Below are 11,663 nucleotides of genomic sequence, written 5' to 3'. Positions count from 1 at the left end.
AGAAGGAGAAGGAGAGAGAGAATATGAATATGAGGTGTTTCAGTTTTAAAATGTACTGATATATGATGGAGGTGAAGAAGTGATCTGGTAGCTGAATGACTTTCCTGGCAGAAGAGAATCTGACAGGATGGCATTTTACTAATTAAGAAGAGTGCTGGACTAACCAGATGGGAGAAATGCAGATTGGAACTTAAAAAAAAGATGGAAAGGAAAAACAAATAAATACATAAAATGAAAATATGAGAACAATGATTTCGTAGGCACTCAGGATATATTGGATGACGGTGAATCCACCGCAAGCATAATTAAAAGCTCTCCTAAGAGCTAGACAGAGAAGACCCAGAATTTGGAGGCAAGTAAGAACTCATTAATCTGCAGAAAAATGCAGGTATTAGGTTCCAGTCACCTATAAGATGCCACCTGCAGAAAGCTTTATCCCATGACCTGACACATATAAAGTAAGTGACTCAGTTCAACTCTTTCTAACCAATGTTATTATTGTAGATAAAGTCTCTCTCGGGAAAGTTGATACTCTTCCCTTTCTCAAACATTATAATGAACATCTCTTTTAACAAAGACAAAGAATTACATTTGTAGAGCCCCATACCTCTACCTCACCCCCACATAATACTTTCTTCTTGTATGCAGGAGTCCCTGACTTCACAGCATTGTGATATCTCACACTTTGGGGTGGGTGCCCTCTCCCTCAATTTTAATGGCAAAATTCTAGGAAACTGAACACTGAGAGAATTGGAGATAAATTTTGTGGTTAGCAGAGAGCAGCTTCTCCTTTCTAACAGATACAATCAGGTGCTTGTATCACCCTTAAGAAGTGGTGCTGCCAAATTAAGCTCAAAGTTATATAAAGACAGAGTAGGTTGGTATTTTTATGTCATCCTGCTGAAAATCATGCAAACGAAAAAAAAATGGTATTCTCCTGCCCCCTTTGCCACCTGAAGAGACAGCCCGGAGCAATACAAGCCACCGCCCCAGCAATGCCAGGCAGAAAGGTCAAAACAACAGCTTTACCCTCAAGAAGAGGAATTATTCTTGGGTGCTGTTTGAGCAAAAGGCCAATGAACATTGGCTGAAATTATTTATTCAATTTTTATATATTCATAGTCATTACTACCGGCTCACCCACCCACCCATTGGGGTTGCAATATGAGTGACTTGAGGTATTTTTTTAAAATTTCATAAACTACCTTGCAAATTGTAAGCTGTAGTGTATCTACTAAGAAGTTTTGGATGGTTATTTGGTTTTCCTCTGCTTCCATTCAAATCATTATTTTTAAGAATCACATATCCGGAGCACTTTCTACACGACTGTGTCTTCGCTTTTCTCATTGTTTGGTGTTCTGTGTCATCTAACTCTGTGTGTCTGTGTACAGAGAAGTATGTAAGTGGTGCTTTTACATGTGCTCTATGAGTGGCAATTTTATGACCAGTTGCCCTGCTTATGGTCTAAAAGATTTTCTTTCAGAATATAATTTCTATAATTTCAAATGCCAGTAGAATTTGTTTATGTAAGTCAGTATGAATAATGCTAAGTTTACTTTCATATAGAAGAGTGCCATCTGATTATCCCAGTTTTTACTTGGAAGTATGTCTTATGGGTGGGAAAAGTACTTCAGGTACATGCTTAAGATTACACCATCAGCAAAACAACTACCAATTGGGGGTGGGGTGGACAGTTTTTCAACTCCTTAATTTACATTGCACCTTCAAACAAGTATTCCCGAAAATTCTTATTTACTTTCAGGTTGGGTCTGCAGACTAAACTGTACAAGCTAAAGTTATACCTTTCTTGCTTTCCCCCCCACATACCACTCACAAAATTTCAACACAAAGCTCTTTCAAATGGTAACAAATTCAGAAATTGTCAGACAATCCTCTTATAAAAATTATCTTGGATTTCTTATGAGCAGGCAGCCAACAGAAAATGGGTACAGTGTTAGAAGAACAGGTGTGTTTTCATTTGAAAGAAGCCGCAAGATATATGAAAATGACTTAGCAGCTGGTGAATAAAAGAAATTGAACTTGTGCCAAGCAAACTGGTGTGTGTGTGAGAAAGAGAGAGAGAGCGTGCACACACGTTTTTCATTTACTAAGGGCTTGTCCAGATGGCATCTTCCCCTATGGCTGGTTTAAACCGGAAATAGTAGTGGAAAAAGTATTGCAATTAATCCATAGCAATTAGCCTCTTGATTTAGACCTCATTCACTCTTTGGGATTTTCTTTTTTCATCTGTACCAAACTTTAATCTCATCTATTATTTGGACTAGCAGAGATAAGGACAACACACTTTACAAGGAACAGGTGCAACGGCAGACTTTTTCACCACCAAGAAATGAAAGGATAATTAATGCAAAAGTCAATCACACATCATCAAATTTTAATTAAAAATATTAGCAATACTAGCAATGATTGGGTCATCGGAAATTATGTAATAGAATAGTAATTCTTTTATGTAGGAATGGATACTTTTACCTGTACATGGGAATGTATCAAATTTCAAATGCACATGCAAATGCATTTATGTTTATTTTGAACATACCTTTATATAAAGTATATTTTCACATACAGAATGACTTTCTAAACATGCTTCATCAAAATCTATACATCTCTAAATGAATTTTTTTTAGTAAATCATGGGTTTTAATGGATGTTTTGAGCAAAGAATATTTGTGTAAAATTCAGAAAAGAATGAAACCCAAAAGATCATACATTTCAATTTGCCCATTAGTCCAATAAGTATGAATTGGATCAGGGCAGGAAAATAATTTTAATCTCCCTACTTTCTTATTCCTATTTTTACTTATTTGATTTATATTCTGTGTGTCATTCAGAAGCCCCAGGTATCATAAATGGCACTCTCTCCTATTTCCCCACCACACACACACACACAACCTCCCTGTCACATAGTTTGGGCTGACCTAGATTGCCTTGTCCAAAGTAACCCAAAGTCAGCCGAGAGCAGACTGAAACCTTGGTTATCTTGCTTTTAGTCCAACACTCTGCATCCCACAGGGTCTCATTTATGTCCCATGTTGGTTTTATTTTGGACTCTTGCACTCAGAGGCAACACTGCAGTAAAGCTCCCCTTAACTTTTTTTACATGTCAAATGCCATCCAGGAAAAGACCTGTCCCCTGATTGCTATCATCATCACCCATATCAAGGGTGGACAACTATGGCAACTACAACTTGTGGACTTCAACTCCCAGATTTCCTGAACCAGCATTTCTGGCTTAGGAATTCTGGGAGTTGAAGTCCACAGGTTATAAAGCTGTCATAGCTCCCCCATCCCGATCTATACTAAAGCTGAAGTTAATTAGCATTCACTTTATTCCTACAATACCTCTGTGCAATAGATTGGGCTAAGAGAGGGTGGCAAGCCCAAAGCCATCCCACGGGTTCATTGATTGCCATGACGTGAGACCTTTAAAGCTCAACATCAACACCTTGAACTGTGCTCAGAAAACTGGCAACAACCAGTGAACCTCTTTAAATACCAAACTGTCTCTCCACAGATCTCCAATGATCTGACTCCACTTTCCAGATTGCCATGGCATAATTAGGATTCTGATGGGTGGGGCCAGTGAACAGCCAAGCAGCTGAATGGAGATGAGTTTGCCAGTTTTGTTTTGATTTGGCATATTTCAGGGATGGTAAAAGATGGCACATCCCCATCCCAATAAGCCACCTTTTCATAGCCTCCTCACAGTTGCAGTGACACAAATCATAACTGTTTTTCTAGTCTTGGCTCTGTACAATTGCAGCTGGTATGATGGGGAATTTCAAAGCTGCAATGGCCCTGCTGTGCAGCGAACATAAGGTGGACATTCCCAATACCTGCTGTCCAGAATCACCTAATTCTAGAAAAACCCCACTCCCTTTTTAGTTGATCTAAGAATTAAATGGGCAAATTACACTATGTGTCTTTCAGAAAATTTATCTGAAATGCTTCAGATATTTTTCTTTCTTTCCAATTGTTATAACAGCAACTGAAAAAAAAAACATGCACTAGTGACATTTCATTTGCAAACTCTTTTAAAGTTATTCTGTGGTTCAGCCTGACTACACCCCCTGCAAGGACATGTTCCAAATCAAAAGAGAAATTTGCTCAAGAAATACAAGTTGAGGCTTATTCAACAAGCTGATTCCATTGCAACTCATATGCAAATATGCTCAAAGCAATTATTCATGACAATATGAAGTTGTTGTTGTTTGCTGTGAGATCACAATGTGACTAAGAAAGCCAGAAGCCTTTATAATGGGTTTAGGTCAGTAAATTATGTTTTGATTGGTTTGTTTTCAATTTACCACAGATTTTATGATGGCATTGGATGTTTGTTTGTGTCTTGTTAACAATCTTGTAAATATTTGGTAGAGCTGGAAAGCAGATGTTTTAATAAATAATAATTATAAACATAATTGGGTTCTGCTTTCATTTTATATCAGTTTCCTTCATGTTGCCATCTCTTCCACATAGACTAAAAGTGTTTTTCCTCCCTGATTGTGATATTAAAAGCGCCTGGTGCTCTTGTCTATTGTGCAAGAGAGAATGCGAAAGGCAGCCATCTTGACATTTAACACAGGTAGTCCTTGACTTACAACAGTTCACTTAGTGACCGTTCAAAGCTACAACGGCACTGAAAAGTGACTCGTGACCATTTTTCACCCCATGGTCACATGATTTACATTAACATGCTTGACAATTGGTTCATACTTATAATGGTTGCAGTGTCCCAGGGTGATGTGATCCCCTTTTGCAACCTTCTGACAAGCAAAGTCAACGGGGAACCCAAATTCCCTTAACAACCGTGTTACTAATTTAACAACTACAGTGATCCACTTAACAAATATGGCAAGAAAAGTTGGAAAATGAGGCAGAACTCAATTAATTTCTCACTTAGCAGTATAAACTCTTGGGTCAATTGTGGGCATAAGTCAAGGGCTACCAGTACACATTCTAGACCAGGGGTCGCCAACCTTTTGGACCTCAGGGACCACCAAACTCATAATTTTAAATCCCGTGGACCAGAGACCCTGGGAAAATCCCCCCAAAAAGTCTGCAGGAAAATTCCCCACCCCGTTTTCCTACCAATCGAGCATTCTTTATTTGGGATCGCAGGATACCGTCTCCAGCTCCATTCTCAGGGGGAGAGAGAAAAAGAGAGAATTTTGGCTTCATGCAAGGAAAACAGCAGAAGCAGTCTTCCTTTCTCTCCCACAAACTCCGCCAGAAATAAGTCTTTGTCAGCCTCTTGGAGCAGGATGCCTTGCAGGGTCCCAAAGACTCATTTCCAGCAGAGTTTGGAGGAGAGAAAGAAAGATTTTTGCTGCTTTCCCTGTGTGCAGCCAAAAGCAGAAGGAGAAAGAAGCAGAAAGAAGCAGCCTGGTGGCCAGGCAAGGCACATGCAGCAAGTGGGGCAAGTTCCCCCCTCCGCTCTTTCCCCCCTCCCCTCACTATCTCGTGTTGTTCGCAATGCAAGCGATGCAAGCCTTGTGTTCCCGCGGGCCATGTGGGTGGTGCAGCCTTTTGTTCATGCGTAGCCTGGATTAATTGCTTTGGGGGTGACATTCCTCTGTGGACCACCAAAATTTTCTCGTGGACCACCAGTGGTCCCCAGCCCACTGGTTGGCAACCACTGTTCTAGACAATACAGATCTTATCTTGAGCTCCAGCTCAAAGAAATGAAAATCTTCCTTTAAAAAGCTCTTAAAGAAGTACAGAAATACTTTGGATCAGCCTACTGTCACCTTTTGAAGGTGTTACTGTGAGCTTTTTCAGAGATGGAAGCAAGGTATGGAGAAGACAGTGTCCATCTCTAATGTCACTCTTCAGATTTGACTTTGGAAAGTATTGCTGCCACTACATCTGACTGTATAGATGATAAATCAGGATCTCTCTGTGGCCTAAATAGTTTTCTATCTTTAGTGCTCCTTTGAAAGCTAACAGTCTTGGCATTGTTGCAACAGCACATTCTCTTGCAGAATTACCAGAGGCAGGGATGGAGATGTCTTTATTCTGGAGACCTATCACTAAAGAGCCAAATATTGCTATTTTCTAGACCCTAAATCCTCACAAGAACTGCAACATTGGGCTGCCTGCCAACTTAAACAATTGCCAGTAAGCCCGATGATCCGGTTGCAATCAAATAGACAGAAAAAAGCAGTAACCACTCAAAATTTTTGAAGAAACAGATTTTTCATGTTTAAACAATTTCAAGAGAGGGCTTGTTCTACACCCATCAATATAAAGAGCAGGAGTAATGTATTGCTTTGAAACATCACCAACAATGTTAAATAAATCCGAGAACTGTTATCTGACAGGAGTTGCTTTCAGGTGCTTTTGTAGAACAATGCCGATTTCTTCCCATCTCCTTTGGGGTTTTATTTTTTTATCAACAAAGGAACAGATAGATGGGAGGAAGAATGCCAATCCAAAGCTTTAATTTAAAATCTGTCACTCACCCCCCACCCCCCAATGCTTGTTGAAAGAAATACCTCTTCCACTGTGGTATGATGTTATATTCATATTCTTCCCTTCTATGCCACAACTCAAGAGATAGCTGTGAAAGAATCAGTATAAATCTAACTACACAACCCCATGACCCACTGGATCATCATTTCAGAGATATTTCTTTACCAAAACAGAATGACCACTGATAGACAAAAAAAGCAGGGCGGAAAGGGGGGAAAAGTCTGACTTCTTGCTGGCTTCTCTATTGACTTTTCTTGTGAGAAGATGGCAGGGAGCACTGGAAATGACAATCATATAACCGCTGCTGCTTACGCTGAAGCAGCCGCAACTCAGTTGTGATACAATTCCAAGGAGTCATAGGTTTGAATCCATTATGTAAGTTAGCCAGTGGTGGGATTCAAAAAATTTTACTACCAGGTCTTTGGGTGTGGCTTGGTAGGCGTGGTGTGGTTTGGTGGGCATGGCAAGGGAAGGATACTGTAAAACCTCCATTCCCTCCCCACCCCACTAACCTGCTTTCCAGCTCTGTTCTCCTGTGCAGGGCAACAAAAGAAGACCCAGCCGATCAGCTGGGACTCGGGAGGCAGAGTATAGATGGGTGCGGGGCCAGTCAGACGTGGTATTTGCCGGTTCTCCAAACTACTCAAAATTTCCGCTACCGGTTCTTTAGAACTGGTCAGAACCAGTGGTGGGATTCCATTTTTTTTTACTACCAGTTATGTGGGCGTGACTTGGTGGACATGGCAGGGGAAGGATACTGTAAAGTCTTCAGTCAGAGGTGGTATTTGCCAGTTCTCCGAACTACTCAAAATTTCCACTACCGCTTCTCCAGAACTGGTCAGAACCTGCTGAATACCACCTCTAAAGTTAGCCCATTTGAGGTATGTTGATTCAAAACTGTTTAAATCCCACTATTTGAGCCACAGTGGTACAGTGTTTAACCAGTACTGCAGGCTAGTTCTGCTGACTGCCGGGTGACTGCAATTTGGCAGTTCAAATCTCATCAGGCTCAAGGTTTACTCAGCCTCCCATCTTCCGAGATTGGTAAAATGAGGAGCTAGATTGTTGGGGGCAATGAGCTGATTCTGTAAACTGCTTAGAGAGGGCTGTAAAACACTGTAAAGTGGTGTATAAGCTAAGCGCTATTGCTATTTAAGGTGTTCCAGATACAAGTTGGTCTAATGGCTAGGTGGTTGAGCTAGAGTGAGGAAGACTATAGTCATAGAAAGTATCTGGGTGATACTTTAGCCCTACTTAATGGTGTGAGCTAAAATGAAGGAAAATCTGCTTCTACACTGCTCAAGTTCCTGAATAAAAGGTGGGAAACAAATCTGACATAGGAGTAAATATAAATCAATAAATTATGAACTGGCTTCAAGTACAAAGAAATCAAAAGATCCCCATTCCCTCCCCACCCCACTAACCTGCTTTCCAGCTCTGTTCTCCTGTGCAGGGCAACAAAAGAAGATCCATGAATTACAATAAAGCACAAACATGCAAACCAAGAAATGTTGGGGTGGGGAATGTTTTGATTCAGTCTTTCTTGCAAGGTAGCTTTTGACTATAAAATAATAAACATAATTTATCCATTTCATTATATTCTTCCTGTTGTCAAAATGCCCAAAGCTTTTTTTTCAGCCATAATAAAAGATACTACTTTGCCACAATGTCTGGAAGGAACTGAGGAGATTGGATTTGAGTTTGGAATGCCGAGATCTCTTGCAGTGTCCATCTACTCAGATCAGATCTTTTTCGATTGCAATGACACAAGATTTAATTTCTCCACAAATTATTTGCAGGAAATTATTCATTGCATTTAAGTATTTAGTATTATGTTTTCTGTGCAATATTCTGCTAAGAACAATCCAGAAAGTCTGAAGAAGAAAAAGTTTCATTAAGTAGGTTCAGAGAGGCATTCCCCAAAGTTAGGACTGATAGGACTACTGTATACAGGTAATGCTTGACTTACACTTCATTTTGTTAGTGACTGTTTAAAGTTACAACGGCACTGAAAAAAATGAGCTATGACTGTTTTTCACAATTACAACTATTGCAGCATCCCCATGGCCACGTGACCAAAATTTAGATGCTTGGCAACTGATTCACATTAATGACCATAGCTGTGTCCTTGTGGGGGGTGTCACATGGTCACCTTTTGCAACCTTCTGACAAGCGAAGTCAACGGGGAAGCCAGATTCACTTAACAACTGGGTTACTAATAGCAGTGACTCACTTAATAATTGCGGCAAGTTAAGGTTATAAAATGGAGCAAAACTCACTTAACAAATCTCTCACTTAACAACAGAAATTTTGGGCTCAATTGTGTCTGCAAGTCAAGGATTACCTAGTTAAGCAATCGATCCAATGTATGGTTCCATTAATTCATTCCAGCAAATATCTTCAAAAATCTTCTGGACTGGAGTTTCTGGTTTGCAGTGCTTCGGGGCAGGCAGGAATCCGCAACTGTGCACGGTTTCTGCCTGCACTTGCTGCCCGAGTGCCCCGAGCTGCCCGGCTTCGGGGCTAGCCACCTCTGTAGAAGGTGGCGAAGACAGGGGGGACCTGGCAGGGTCGAGAGATATCGCACCTCTCTTCCCTAGCCGGCTAAACCCCCTTTTCCGAAGGCAGCTGAGCGGCGGTCAGAAATGGCCGCCACATAGAAGAGTTCAGCCAGAAAAAGAAAGTGCAGGAGGAGCTGTGAAGAAGTGAAAGTGTTTTTTGCTGACCGGGATAAAGAAACAGAGAAAGTACCCTGGAACTTAAAATTTGCCAAAGATACATTGTTTCCAGAGATTTATAAGCGGCGAATGGAAGTTAAAAGGAAAAGTTTTTCTTTCTTTTCACTCTCCTTCCTAATGTCACAGTGAATAGAACTGCAAGAGAAATCGGAAAACCCGCATTGGAGGTAATTAAATGCTAAAGGGATAAAAATTTCTGAACATTTAAAAAAAAATCTTTTTTGCTGTAAGTGGGAAGGGAGAGGAAAAAAAAATTGGAGCAGAATTTGAAAATAAGGAGATTGCCTAGAATTCTAAAGAGCTATTAAATATTAACAAGACTACTAAAAGACATATTTTAATTGGAACTTTGTGACGAAACAGCAACCCCAAAAAGAGAAACGGAAGAAAGAAAAAAGTACTAAAAGAAATAGCTTATTTGGATTGTTTGGTGACTTTGGAACTTTTGGGAATTATTCTTGATTAAAAGCACTTGGGTGGTTGTTTTGGAAAAACTTTTTCTCTCTACAATGGCATCACTTGTGGATGAATTGAAAATTGAATACCAAAAATACAAAAAAGAACAAGAAGGGAAAGATTCTTTGGGCACTCTTTTTCAATTTCTAGAAATGGTGGTTTGTACTTATGAAAAACTGACTGCGCAACAGGATGACTGGGATAAAGAAGAAGCCATCTTTGATGAACAAGTGACTCTATTTGGGGAAGGAAAGGAGAAAGAGGAAAAGAAAAAGGGGACTTTAAGATTTGAAAAAACAACCAAAAAAGAGAAAAATAAAGTGAAAAGTGGATACAATGTTAGAAAACAATAGAAAGGGGGAAAGCAGAAGAAGAAAAGGGAGGTGGAGAGACAAGGGGGTAAAAAGGGCAAGAAGAAGAATAAGCAAGGGAGAAAGGAAGGGATGAGAAGCCTCAATGGTGGGGAGCAAGATGCAAAGAAACAAAATTCATTTAGAGATAATGGGTAAATTTAATTGAAAAAGGGATTCTGCAAAGGTACATAAGATTGTATTTTTATATTTGTATTTAGAAATAATGTTAGTAAATTGGAAACAACATGTAATTAAAAAAGGGATAGAACATTTAGTGTAATTTAGTGAAATCTTTGTGAAGAAAAAGAAGGCAATGGAGTAAATGAGAGAATTGAAGTAGGAGAAATGGGAACATTTTAATGATATAATGATTTAAAATATGTGATGTGGGGGGGAAATAACTATGGAAAGTATAAGTGTTCGCATAAAAGTATGATATTTAATTGAAAAGTAACGTGTAAAATGTTTAAGATATAAATGAATATTAATATTTATGATTAGATTTGTATTGGCATTGATAGTTGTTTCAATTATTATCATATACCTATAAAAAAAAATGGTTTTTTTTATAAAATACATTGTGTAATTTTAGAATGTACTAAACAGAATCCCAATGCAAGTTACGTACTATATTAGTATTATAAATCGAGGGGAAAGAGTTAAAGGCGTCATACTCCAGTCAGTGTACAGGAGAAGTTTTATTTAAAGAGAAAAGATAAATGGATAGCTGGAAACAGAACGAAGAATGATAAGTATTATGATTTGAACTGAGATGAGATAAATAAAATAAAACTAAGAAAGTTAAAAGAGGGGAGAAGCTATATAGAAAATTGAAAATGGTAATAAGATATGGAATGGTATATAAAATGAATATGAATTTGAATTTGTGTCTGTATGAAGAGTTGTAACCCGGGATCAAGCAGCTTTCAGAAAAGATGTTTTATGTTTTTTTGTTTTATGTTTTGTTTGTTTGTGTATTGTCTTTGAAAATCAATAAAAAAAATTATTAAAAAAAAATCTTCTGGACTACAGAGGCCATCCCCTGTCCCGCCCCCAACTACCCTAAATCTGCTATGGAGAGGCTGGAAATCAAATCCCTACAATTTTACATTTATTCGCTATATGAACTTAAAACCTTATGTTTCCTGTTTGGTATAAAAATATGCTAGTAATATTACAAATATAGCTTCCTATTCAACATTGTGCAAAAGGATTTCTGCTCACACAACAGAATTTGTATTATCTTCCACACACTGTATTCTTGCCTAAGTCCTCCAAATCATCAGTTAATTGGGAAAATGAAAAGAAGGATCTATCCTATCTTACACTAATAAATACCAAAGATCGTTTTTTTTAAACTCTCGGCGGCTTTTAAAACTGTAATTCTATTTCTGTGTCTCCTATATTATTGCCTGGCACTCATCTTCAAGACTGTTTGACCAAACACTATCAGCTTTGCTGATGACTTTAAATTTACTTTCTCTGAATGGTTCAACCTATATAAAATAGACTGTATCATCATTCCACATTTGGCTAAGTGTAGACAAACTTTTACAGCCATCTGTTTATGAATTATGTCTACCATGATGATGGATGGTACAACTGATATAGTTGGTGCAGGCTGTGT

The sequence above is a fragment of the Pseudonaja textilis genome, chromosome 1 (assembly GCF_049901715.1).
Source record: "Pseudonaja textilis isolate UNSWEBS1 chromosome 1, rPseTex1.2, whole genome shotgun sequence".
Taxonomy (NCBI): Eukaryota; Metazoa; Chordata; class Lepidosauria; order Squamata; family Elapidae; genus Pseudonaja; species Pseudonaja textilis.
The sequence above is the reverse complement of the archived record's forward strand: the minus strand, read 5'-3'. Positions refer to the sequence as shown.